Genomic DNA, 14,161 nt, shown 5'->3' on the forward strand with positions numbered 1-14,161 from the left:
TCAGTTAAAGTATAATAATTCATGACTACATTATATTGAATAACTATTTACATCAGCCATATGATCACATGAATATTGTACGCATCTAAGTGTAATGATTGTTCATGAATAAAGACGACAATAGGACATTATAAAGAGGTAACAAAACAACAACAATGTCGAATTTATATTGTTTTCAGGATTTTATTTATCCTTGTATCGTGTAATGTCAATTACAATATTATCTACCAACAAATACATGAAAAGGGGAGCAATTATTCATAATATGACATTTTTTTATAATTAATTGTAGCATCTTAACATCAAGTATAGTACGTGTCGAAAAAATGAATGTCATTGTTTTGTTCACACATAGTTGTCAATATAATGGAATTAAATGCGACTGTCATACAAGTGAGAGGTGTAGATAGCTATAAAACAGGGTTTATCCATTATTTTCTATTTAAAATAATGCTTGAGTTGTACAAGTATAGGAAACATGTGAGTTCTGTAAGGCCAAGTCCCTGTCGTCTGCAATTGCTGCTATGTCATTTGATTATAAAGTAGTTATATAAAAAGAAAATAAGAGTTCAAGGGGACGTAACCATTTAGTTCTCAGGTCATTTTCAAAGAAAAGAATGATAATTATACAGTATATGTGTTTGCCCATACGAAACTTTATATTGTTTCATGATAACTAAACCAAACAGAAAAGTAATTACCGTTTGTAAATTTTGCAATGTAAGTCAAAATAAATTTGTACTAGATAAACACATTTCAAGAAGTGATGAAAGGGAGACAAATCGCAACCTCCATATAGAGGAGAAAAGATGAGTTGTTTGTATTGCATTCAAAATATCGGAATTTGAGAGATTCGAAGCGAACGATCTATCCCGTAGCTAGTTCTTCGGTAATTATGAATTTAATTGCATGTCTTTTTTGACTTCATGTTTTTTTTGTGAACTGTTTTGTTTGTCGTTAAAGTTTGCATATATATCCAAATGAAAATGAAATTATCACTTATAAAGTTTGCAGGTGGGTCGAAACAATTATCTGGATTTGTTAACATTCACTTCCATCACGATTCTACAAAAAAAATTGGAGACGAATGACTTGTAAGACCTTTAACAGAATAAAGACTTAAAGGGACACAACAATTCTAACCAAATTAATCTTACCTCAACTTTGGCTTAACCATAAACATACGGTTAGCAATGTATGTTATACATCATGTGACTGGCTAATGAAATAATAATACCTTCCGGGACTAACAGCTGTCAACCACCATCAGAAAAAAAAAAAAAACTTTTAATGTCAACCTTAGAAGAAGTCGTGAATAGCTGTATCAGTACATTTGTATTAAACAAAAACGATAAATATATGTAAACAATAATAACATCTTTAGATAATAAGTCCTGGTCAAACAGGAATTGCATATGGGTGCTATATTTTTATTTGTGCTGAATTTCATTTGTGCTTAAATTTTAGTTGCTACTTAATATTGTGGCATGATAGAGACTTCCTAGATTTGTCTTGCAAAGCGGGGACAAAAGTTTACATGGGTTAGTCTGTCATTATGGGGAGAAGTGGATACCTTGGCTGTGCGAGAATTATTGGGACAACTTGATATCTGGGTTATTTTGGTATGGTTAGGACAGCAAGTAGATATCTTAGTAATTATGGTACGGTTAAGACAAATGAATACCAAAGTTGGCCTGGCATGTTGGAGACACGTATATAAATGGATGTTCTGGCATGATAGAGACAAATAGTACCCAATTTGTAGTGAAATGATTAGAACAAATAAGTAACTAGGTTAAACTGGTAGGACGAGGACAAGTTGATATTTTGTTTTTTCTTCAATGACGGGCTGAAGCAAATAGATGGCTTGAAAAGTTAAGATACATAAAAAGAAAACATGTCATTACCAGTTCAGTTATTATGTAAATAATGCCAAGAGTCACTTTTAAGCAGATTTTTATAGTTTGTTTATTTGTTGTGCTGTCTCACCACATTCCCATATATTCTATGTTGTAATGTTACACCACTGTCCAAGATAATGGGACTAATTGAGCATATTGTAACTAGTCACATTATGTCTCATGCTGATGCACAAAACTTCATGTATCCACTACAACATGGCTTTCAGATGGGCCTATCATGTGAGTCACAACTAATCGAATATATCGATGACATAATTGGCTTTTAAGATCAAGGTAAATAAACAGATTGTCTCATAATGGACTTCTCAAAGGCATTTGACAAAGTTTGTCATAGACTTCTCATCCACAAACTAAATCATTATGGGATAACAGGTAAAACAAATGAGTGGATAAGAACTTCCTCAGTGATAGAACACAGTCAGTAGTGGTGGATGGAGAAACATCAACCTAAATACCTGTGGAGTATGTGTACTCCAAGGATCTGTTCTGGGACCAAGTCTTTTCCTGTTCTATATAAATGACATGCCCCAGGGGATCCAATCAACTGTACTACTGTTTGCTGATGACACAATTTCATCCGATGCAGATTCAGCAAACCTTCAAAAGGACCTCGACAAACTACCTGAATGGGAAACGAAATGGCTCGTGAAGTTCTATCCTGATAAATGTAACCAAAAGCGAACACCAGCTAAATACAGTTACATACTATATGGCTATAACCTTGAACACGTCACAGGAGCAAAATACCGGGGATGTACCATTGCATCAGATCTTAAATGGGGTAAACACATAAGCAACATCTGCACCAAAGCAAACAATACCATACTTAAAAAGAACCTAAACATCTCCAACAAGTCTAAAAGAAAAAGCATATGTGTCCCTCGTCAGACCAACATCGGAATATGCTAGTTCAGAATGGGACCCATACCAACAAAATGATATTTATAGATTGGAAATGGTTCAACATGTTCAGAGAAGGGCAGCAAGGTATGTTACTAACAGATAACACAACACTTCATCTGTTAGTGACATGCTTGAACATCTAGAATGGACTACACTACAAGAACGGAAAAAACAGAGCAGACTGATAATGATGTATATTAAGCTTAATAACAACTATGTTAAGATTGATACATCAAATAAACTGATACCAAATAAACGTGCTTCCAGGAATAGTCACGAAAAAGCATTCAGAATTCCATCATACAAAACAACAGCTCGGAAGGAGTCGTTCTATCCTAAACCAACAAGAGAGTGGAACACCTTGCCCAACTGTAAGGTCTCTGCCCCGAGTCCTGAATCTTTGAAGGCTCAGCTCCGTCAGTAGATTAAATTGACATGTTTTTATTTGCACCTGTATATAAATTTCACCTGGTTTTTGTTTTTGTTAAATTAAAAATTTTATTCATGCGCGCCCTCCATAAATGTGACAGGATAGTCAACCAGTTGACGTTCGCCGCTTACTGGAAGAAGAAGAAGGGGAGGGTTGTACGCTCACAAGCATGTTCAACCCCGCCACAACCTTTGTGTGCCTGTCCTAAGTGCCAGAAGCATGTAGTTCAGAGGTTGTCATTGTTTCATGTGTGCCATTTTTTTTTTATAAAATGAGGCCATAATTTTTCTCAATTGAATTGTTTCATATTTTTCATGTCTGGGTTTTTTTGAAAACTAACTATACGGTATGGGATTTTTATTCTCTTGTTGAAGGCATACGTTTGCCATAATTTCTTACATTTACTTCATTTGACCTTTGGTCGACAGATGTCTCATTTGTAAATATACAACTCTTTTAAATTTTTCGTCAATTTTTTTTTCTATTCAATAGATATATGAGTAGCTTCTAGGGTAAGTGAAAACTGCAGATACCTAGAGGATAGATAAATTATAAGTCTTTATTTGTAGAGCTGTTAAGATAATGGTTCAACCATTACAAGCTTAAAGTGAGCTATCATGTATTGTTTAATTTTAATATTAATTAAATAACTTTAATTTAAATAAATCAACAAAATAAATTGGAAACAAATATTCCCATGTTTTAAATATTGAGTTTTTGATAGAAGATATTAATTTCAGTACAATATAATCATTAAACTTGGATTTATATATATATACATTTTTCAGTAACATTTAATTACACCACAAACTATGCTCTCACAAAAATGACATACATGTAGATATCAACTAGCATTAATGTAACCGAAACGTGAACTAACATAAAATGACAAGAAATCTTTAAGGGAAGGATACAAATTAAGATGGTTAACACAGCATGTGTATTGCTACTGGTGTTTCTGGTTGGTCACATACAACGTGGGTCACATGCAGGTAAGATTATAATAGGACCTCGTCTATGTATTTTAAAATTAACGCCAATTTGATAAATCATTTGTTTGTGGTAAAATTACAAAAAAATTTATGACAAGCCTTTCTCGTCAAAACTATAATTAAACCCCTTTTTTCGAGAAAAAAAAACCACACTAATATTTCAAATATACACACTGAGATTTAAGAAATGAATAAACACATACTAAGAATTTAGAATTACACTCTGAGATTTAATAAGAAAAACTGAGATGCAATATTTGAAAAAAACACACACTGAGAATTGTTAATTACACATTCAGATTAATATGCACATTTTTGATGAATTTTTATAACATGAATAATTCAGGAGATTGATAGCTTGGTCTCTTTAACTGTTCTCAGTATAATGAAATGCGGTTCTTAATACAAAGTTCGCAATAAGTTTCAAGACTTAACATCGTTTTTTTTCTTCCCAACTCGTACTTTTAACTGTTACCCTGATTTTACAAGGTAAATCTTTAATTTATATTTTGGTTACTTTTATTTGCTTTAATATGCATTTTGGTAAATATTGCACTGCCACTGTGCTTAAACGGCTGTGGGTAACTTAAGTTACCCACAGCCCAAGATGGAGCCGCCTTGCGTCGGTTAGATACTTTTCTTCTATAGAATAACAATACCACGAATGCATCAATTAAACAACTGAATTTAAAAGTTGTATTAATCGTTTAGGGAAACCCCCAAACTGGAAAGGTGATTAAATTCTACAAAATAAACGATCACAGCACGATTTAAAAAAACACTTAGGCTGTCCGTAACTTCAAAACAACTTGTCCGTAACTTTTTTCATCATACCAATAGAGATGTCCGTAACTTTCAAAGAATCGACATACGCGGATGTAATGTTTAAACTGATGATAGAGATTGCATCGAATACATATTCACAAAACGAAGTAGATGTCTAGTATGATATAATTCATTGTATCGATGGAAGACAAAATTGGGAAAAATATGAAAAAAATCACGATAAATCCGCAAAACTCTGGTCTCATTTTGTATAACGTCGGGGTACCCGAATCGCCTAGTTCGGAGGGTTGTTTCCAATCATAGCAGATAAACTGTTGAAACATCATTGTTCGTTTTTATTTTTGAACAAGTAGACTACACAAGTATTTTTTACACATACATGTAGCATGTATACACTTACTGATTTTCTGCCAGCAACGACACGGGTAGCGTGAATCCGGGATTTTGGAGGGAAACCCAAATTGCCCAGGCATGCAGTGGATAGACTATACGAGACTTAAGTGCACAAACTTTTTCCGTCTTTTTGAAAAAGCCCAAAACACTTTTCTCTCATCCCCACAAAAACAAATCCCATCAGCACTGACAGTAAAATAAAAGGGGTGTCAATCTGGACACACTGGGACGTTGCGCACGGTGATATTGCGGCACAAGATTTACAGTAAATGGGAAAACTTTAAAAAAGGACATTTTGTATAAATGAATAAACCTAGTTTTACAGCTAGCTGCATATTTCATTTGTATGCAAGTTGCATTAAGTCTTATTAAACTGAATAAAACTAAAAGACACAATAGGTAAAAGTCAGTGACAATAAAAGGAAAAGAGCAGTCAACATAGTGTAACAATTCGACATAGTATATAAAAATATAAATAATTACGTAGGACAACAGGGTAATTTAATAGTCTAACAACCCCTGATAACATACAAAGAGAGAAAAAAAAAACATACTAGGAAACATATTAAAAAAATCATAACACTATAACTAACAGGTGGTATGTATAAATACCGAGCCGCGTCAAAGAGTATTCATCAAAATACACATAGAAAGAAACAGAGGTGAAGGTAAACCGCAAACATATAATTAAACTCAAAACATTAAAGAGTATGGAAAAGCCTTGGTCTGACAAGCGAAAAACGTTTATAAGACGCACATCAGTAAATAAAAGTTCAAATCATAACCAGTATGGAGTACCACAAACCCCACATAAAACTTCTGTGATGTAAGTATGATGCGTTAATAAAATCACATTTGATGGTGAATGAGTAGTATAAACGGCCGCGAAGGTTACAAATATGATGTGAATTGTCTTCTAATTGTTGAAATTATAATTCTTAAAATTTTAAATCAAAAGTTACCCACATCTAAAAATAAAGTTACGGACAGTCTGCTTAGTTTCGATCAAAAAGTTACGGACATCTTATGCATTTTTTAAAGTTGACCTTCCGCTTTAGTGAACTCTATATTAACAAATTTATGGTAATTGTTAGTCATTTCTTTATTCAATAATCCTATAAATATTTACATTCTGCATGAAAAACGTCGCAAAAGGTACCTTTTGTATGAATTAAATATCAACGAGTTTAGAGTCCGCCATCTTGGGCTGTGGGTAACTTAAGTTACCCACAGCCGTTTAAGCACAGTGACTGCATTGTTTATCTTTGGCAGATGGTTCCTATATTATAATTGTATATTTGCCTGTACGTTTTCATATGTAAAAAAAAAACCTTTCAACGGGTCTCAATGTGTTGTTTTACAAAAAAAGGTTTGTTTCGCCACCAGAGACGTTTATAACCTGTTCGAGACAGATATTTTATATTGATAACATATATATTGAGTGAATATTGACAATTGTGTATATGATTGTTAAAAGATTTCAAAGGAATATTCGAACTTATAATTATATAAAAAGAAGATGTGGTATGATTGCCAATGAGAAAACTCTCTACAATCATCATTGGGGTATCTAGTTAAAAAATTATGTCACATGACCCCGCCAGCCATTCAACATGGGTAAAAATAATTCATAGGGAAACAATGCAGTTTTTGGCTTATATCTCTGAAACTACATAATTTAGAACAAATCTGACAATAGAATGAATAAAAAACATAGGATCACCAGGTGAAGATCTACCTGCACTGACATTTTCAGTCGAATCAGACAACCCGTTGCTGGGTTACTGACAGTTAATCGGTAATTTTAAGGACATTTTGCAGTTTTTGGTTATTATCTAGTATCATAGATAGAGATTATTTGTAAGCAGCAAAATGTTCAGCATAGTAAGACCTACAAATAAGTCAACATGACCAAAAACGCCAATTAAACCCTAAAAGAGTTATTGCCCTTCAAAGTAAGTTTTTAGTGTAAATTCACATTGCGATAAGACGTGTCACGGTACTTGTCTATCCCAAATTCATGTATTTGGTTTTGATGTTATATTTGTTGTTCTCGTGGGATTTTGTCTGTTGCTTTGTCCGTTTCTGTGTGTGTAACATTGTAGTGTTGTGTCGTTGTTCTCCTCTTATATTTAATGCGTTCCCTCAGTTTTAGTTTGTTACCCCGATTTTGTTTTTTGTCCATGGATTTATGAGTTTGAACATCGGTATACTACTGTTGCCTTTATTTAACGATTTATTGTAAATCTTGTAATAAAATCTTCTCCTCTGAAACTATCGAAACAAATTTAACCATACTTGGCCACAATTGTTATTGGGATATTTAGTGGTATTTAGGTTTAAAGATGTGTCTTCTGATCCCGCTTGCCAACCAGCATGGCTAAAAATAAAACATAGGGGTAAAATGCAGTTTTTGGCTTATATTTCTAAAACTGAGTCGAAATTATGTTTGCATTATTTAATTTATCAATCATAAACAAAATAATCTAGTGAGCGACACCTTGGAGCTTCTAGTTAAAAATTGAGAGCTATTCGTACTTATTTAGTGTTCCATAAATGAAAATAATTTTGTTGATAATCTACTTATTGTATTTGATGATATTGTTCTCGTTCTCAATATGCAAGGTATATTTCATACTAAAAGTTCCTCTCTGTCCTTGGTTCACTGTCAGTTTTGTTTGGGCAGTAACAAGATATAGCAGGTCAGATGTTCCAAAGATTTGTCTTTGTGTTAAATTAATACATTTCATTGCGGTTAAAAAAAATTTTTGTGCATGGGTTCAAAAATAAGAAATTTATGTGCCTTAGAAAGGTTAGGTTTACTATAGAAACCTTATTACTACGTATGAATACAACACATGCAGTAAGTTGCCTTGTCTATAACTGAGGGGCGTTCGTAAGCATAATAAATAAGGAGATGTGAATAGGATGGCCATCAAGACAACTGTCCACCTGAGTTCCAAACGAAGTTGGAATTAATCTATTATAGGCAACCGCCTTCGACAATGCCAAAAAAAAACATATTGTAACGAGAAAACGAACGCCCCCACATATAACAAAACTTCACTTTTACAAAAACAAATAAGTTTATCTACATATTTACATGTTACCCATTGCAGGATGTTCGCCAGGATGGATCGGTTCAGCTTCTCTGACATCATGTTATATAGCTGTTAGTGCATACAAAGATATGAACGGTGCAAAGAAATATTGTTTTGACGAGTATAATGCTACGGTTGCTGCACCAAAGACAGAGACAGAAAATAGCTTTATAAGCAAGCTTAAAAGGTATTTTAATCTATGTTTGTATACTAATATTATTTTAACATTAATAAAAGAAAAGAAAAATTTTGTTTTTTCAAGTTGAATCCTACAAAAAGGAGACCTTGACTATAAACGATGTGTTCTACATTTATTTACCAAAAATTACAAACAATCAAGCACAACTTGCTTGTTCTATAATAAAATCTACACTTTAATAAATGATCACGATGTTTACACCATAAGCATGTGGACACATTCTACTGCATCAACATCACGAACATTATATGATTCATAGTTTGACATTAATCTAATTATACATTATCAATATTGTAAGATATTCAAAGGAGGTTTAAGCATCGTGAAAAGTGTTAATGATTTAATTTCCTTTCGTCAGGAAAAAAACTATATATATAGTTGATGTTATTATGAAAACATTCACGCGTTTGACGTACTCGTACTGATCACAGCTTAACACTTCTCACTTTTTGGACAATCATCATGGATATCCCTGATGAACTGAATGCTTTGTTAGCAGCCATGAAGTTGACTGGTAAAGAACCTGCCTGGAAGTTCTCGGCAAGTACTGACCAGGTGACAGTACAGCTGACGTGGACCTAGGCTAAGGAACAAGAGGCACCCTCCTGTAAACCCAAGCCGGCCCTGAAGAGTAAGCCACCATCCACCAGGAGAAGAGACGCCAAGCGTTACGACACACCAACTAAGTACAAAGGGGAACCAGTTGGGGTTGTAGTCAATAGGGATATTGTCACCAGTACCTTCAACCCCAACAAGGCCTGCTATCGCCTGGTATTTTACACCTTCACAAATGACAGAGGCAAGCGCAGTGGGATCGACTTTGAAGAAGGGTTTGACATCGACCACCCAGACCTACTGCGCACACCACCACACACATCGCCCGTCGTCAACGAAGACTCCAAAGAGGCAATACTAGCAGCCATACTAGCAGCACGACCTGATACTCCGTACCAGCAACACCAACGCAACCGGAGTAAAATGAAAGCTAAAAGACAAACAGACTCCGGTCTTTAAAATAGGTTAGTCCAGTCCGCAATATCCAGACAAGATTGCCGGATGTGAAACATCCACATATCATCATCATCGAAAACAGTCTCGTAAATTACGGGGAAACATTCTGTTGAAAGAACAGTTTTTGTTTTATTTTTTCCTCCATTTTGATTGTTGGTATTTAATATGCGAAATTTTCAAGTAATATCATACATCATACAAAACATTTGAACATACTATAATATAAACTCCCAAGGTATAGATAAAGCTCACGCATTTAATAACTGCAAAAGAACACATTTCGAATATAGCCATTCTTTTTTAAGTTTTCTGACATTATTGTTTTCTCATATGTATACATGTTCAGGGTTACTAATTATTTTACTTTAACGCCAAAACAAAAGACTGAATTAGGGAAACAGAAATTTTTGACTTCGACACATATTTTACGACATAGTTTTATTCCTATGTTGAGAAAAGTAAAGCGATCGCGATTATTAACACTCGAAAGATTATCATAAAGGAAAGACTCTTAAAAAAATAGAAACAACTGTCATAATAACGTTTATCCTCCATGTCTTCTTATTTAATAAACTGTTTTCATGGTACAATCTACCATAGGTCTTTAGTTATCTAGCACGATATATGTTTTATTGGTTGATCGGTGTTTCAGTATAAAATATTTACCTTGCATATTGAGGACGAGAACAATAACATCAAATACAATAAGTAGATTGTCAACAAAATTGTAGTCATTTACCTATGTACATTATTCTTTTTGGCGGTATTTTGTTACATTTAGTTTTTCTGAATTTGTTTTGCATATAACCCCTTATTTTTTTTAATTTTGTATTTACATTGTGTCACAGATCAAATATTTTCATTCAGTTTATGTTCAGTTGTGTTAAAATGTCTTTTGATTGAGTTAAGCCATTTCAATTGATATTTAGAAGTGTTTCTATTTTATGTTGTGATGTTACACTATTGTTTCAGGTAAAGGTTAAGGTAGATACATATTTAAACGTTTAAACCCGCTGCATTTGTTTGCCTCTGTCCTAAGTCAAATTTGATGTGAATCGGTTGTTGTTTGTTGATGTGGTTCATAAGTTTTTCTCGTTTTTCGTTTTTTATACACATTATACCGTTGGTTTTCCCGTTTGAATGGTTTTACACTTGTCATTTTTAGGGCCCTTTATAGATTGCTGTTCGGTGTTAGCCAAGGGTCCGTGTTGAAGACATTACTTTGACCTATAATGGTTTACTAGTAACTTTGCAAATTGTGTCTTGAATGAGAGAGTTGTCTTATTGGAGACCAGTTTGACATTCTCCTGAATAACCAAACAATTTACAAACCGTTCCCATTCCGTGATGTTGTTTTTTCAGTAATTGTATAACAAAGTAGTATATAAACACGTGACTATATAAAGTGTTTATACATTTATAGCGGTGATATAAGAATAGGTATCTATGGTAACACATATCAGAATGTATGGGAATATTATGATGGAAATGACGTAAACCTAACTGTCTTCAGTTCAAGTCCGTTTTGTAGAGGTGAGTAGATTAGTTTATTTATTACTAAAACATAACCAAGCTTAATTTTTTATTTCAGAATTATATTGTTTGAATGAATGGTTCATATATCCCGAGAGAATTGGGCTGCATAATAAAACTGTAAAAATCAGTCGATGACTTTAGAAATTTTTTTAAATATTTTAAAGTAATATTGTGTATCAGATGAGACCTTCTCCTTTTTTCACCAATTTTTGAACTGACCTTTCTTGTCAGGGAACTAACATTTGATTTTTAGGGAGAGCTAGGATGAAACATTTTGTCCTGCATGTTTTTTAGGTGTAATCCTTATCCTTCCTTTTTATTTTTTTTTGACTTTATTCAGTCCTGACTTGTCCCCCATCTAGCCCCCTCCCAAACATGTAACTATTGACAGCTTTATTGTAATTGCAAAATCTCCAAGAGGAAATATTCAATTCATAGTCAGGTCAAGAAAAGAACAAAATATTAATCAGTTATTATAATTTATATACAAGTTATGATTTTTAAGAATATTTTGTTCTCTTCCATTAATGCATGATGTATCGTTCGCTTAGATTACTCTACAATTGAAGACTGTATCACTATGCAACATGATGATAAATGGAAGGTTGAAAGTTGTTCTACAGGACGAGGCTTTGTGTGCCAGAAAAGATTGAATTTTATAGGTGAGTTTCTATCATATAATTTACGTTACTTTGGTACCATTTTGTTCTGTTTAAACTGATATGTTTTCCTATAATAAATTATGTTTTTACATTGTATATAAAAATATAAAAAATTGACCAACGACATTGTTTGAATATGAAGAGGAATTAGCCGTCAAATTATGTTCACCAATTAAACTATTATAAGCATTTATATTAAATCTGTTTGTTTAAGGAAAAAAATGCCTAGCAGTTTATATGAATATGGATTATAATAAAGTTGTTCAATATCTACCTAATATTGCAAAATTTTATAAAAATGTACTGAAAAGCTAGAGGAAATTACATGCAGGAGGAGGACAGACAGATATACCAAAAACCTTTCACGAAATTAGAAAACAAATTATTTGGGGGAATAAATGCATTAAATTTAATAACAAATGTCTTTTTTTCAAAAAAAATGGATAAAAGGTAATATCATTAATAAAACTTATAATTTAAATGAAAAGAGGGAAATTTCAGAAGATGTAATTTTGCAAAAAGTTGGAAATATTTCAACTGGATAGCTGAGTTGACATCCCTAAAAAACGCAATTGGTTACAATTTCTTAGATCAAAGAATTCAACGAGAAGTATAGTCAATGTTAAGAGACAATGTTTGTCAATAAATGGTAAATATATTGACATTTATCTTTTGTCAAATAAGTTATTATATAACAGATTAGTAAAGAAAAAAATGTGAAACCTATTGCTTTAAATGTAAGGTTAAAGACACGACAAGACAATATTTTATTTACGTCTCACCTCTTCATTATATAAAACATACAAATAGTTAATAAAACAACATCATAAAACATACAAGAGCCACTCTAAAAAGAGTTATGAGAGACTATCTTAAATGTATTCCATTACATACAGAATTTCATTTGAGACCATTGTACAACTTTATTTGTTTTTTATTTAGAAGAAAATGAATTGGAGATGTATTGATGGAAACTTTTACAAAGTATATTACCTACTAAAAAGTTATTATTTAGATAGAATGTAACAGGCAATGATTTATGTAACAAATGCTTTGTCGAAGAAGATTATCAACATTATTTTATGTCATGTTCTTTTTTACACGATTTTTGGAGAAATATTCATAATTTATTGCAATAAGTAAATATAGAAAAAGATTTCTCATTGAAAGATATTGTTTTTGGGTATAAAATATCTGATAAATATTACTTTGGCTTTAACTATCTTATTACTATTATTGGGTTTTCAATTTATAAATCCTACTATGTATCTGATCAAAAAATGAAAAGACTTGATGTTTTTTGTCTATTCACTACAGAATTTAAAAAAACGAATGTATTATTCGAAGAAGTTAAAAGAAGATGAATTTTAGTTAATGTATGACACATTTATTAGATTGATATTTTTATTTCTTAATATAATAGAATTAAAACTCATATGTATTCTTCACAAGGAGCTTGGACTTGTTGAAGACAATGTAACAAGCAACTGATGAAAACAAAGGAACTTTAAAAATAAATCTGTTTATTTCTTATTGCATGTTATAGATCTCTGTTACCATTTAGGTTAAACCTGTTGTTTCCTTTTATACACCTTTCTGTTTGATTAAATATGATTGATACCCACATGTAACATAGAACTGATTTAAGACAACTGTTCTTCGTTACCCGATCTTTACTTGTTACATATTACTGACTATTTCCTTGATACATTACATTGCATTCCTTTTATGAATGTAACCTACCGAATTTGGCTATTTACCGGATTTGTTATCACATAAACAACACGACGTGTGCCACATGTGGAGCAGGATCTGCTTATCCTTCCGGAACACCTGAGATCACCCCTAGTTTTTGGTGGGGGTCGTGTTTGTTATTCTTTAGATTTCTATGTTGTGTCATGTGTACTATTGTTTTGTCTGTTTGTCTTTTTCATTATTTAGCCATGGCGTTGTCAGTTTGTTTTCGATTTAAGAGTTTGACTGTCCCTTTGGTATCTGTCGTCCCTCTTGCATGTTTATTTTGGTGATTTTGAATTTGTTCAAAGTTTTGATTTTTCAGACCTATATACCCCTTTACTTCATACTCTTATCATGTTTTCTATCGCATACCACAGTACTGTTCTCCATTTTGTTAAACCAATTTGTTTCCTAGTATCACAGACCACTTCAATCCGTCAGGTAAAAACCGTTTGATACCTTTTACAGACCTCTATTCCCCATTTATTC

General features: G+C 32.7%; 1 long non-coding RNA gene across 1 annotated transcript; it reads left to right on the top strand.

The window, feature by feature from the left end:
• The first annotated feature begins 4,116 nt into the window (after positions 1-4,116).
• LOC143043086 (uncharacterized) lies at positions 4,117-11,929 on the top strand. Its single transcript, XR_012968187.1, has 4 exons — positions 4,117-4,247; positions 8,546-8,714; positions 11,161-11,270; positions 11,825-11,929. It is a non-coding gene; the product is annotated as an uncharacterized LOC143043086 (long non-coding RNA).
• Positions 11,930-14,161: the final 2,232 nt, after the last annotated feature.

This window comes from Mytilus galloprovincialis, chromosome 8, assembly GCF_965363235.1.
Source record: "Mytilus galloprovincialis chromosome 8, xbMytGall1.hap1.1, whole genome shotgun sequence".
NCBI lineage: Eukaryota > Metazoa > Mollusca > Bivalvia > Mytilida > Mytilidae > Mytilus > Mytilus galloprovincialis.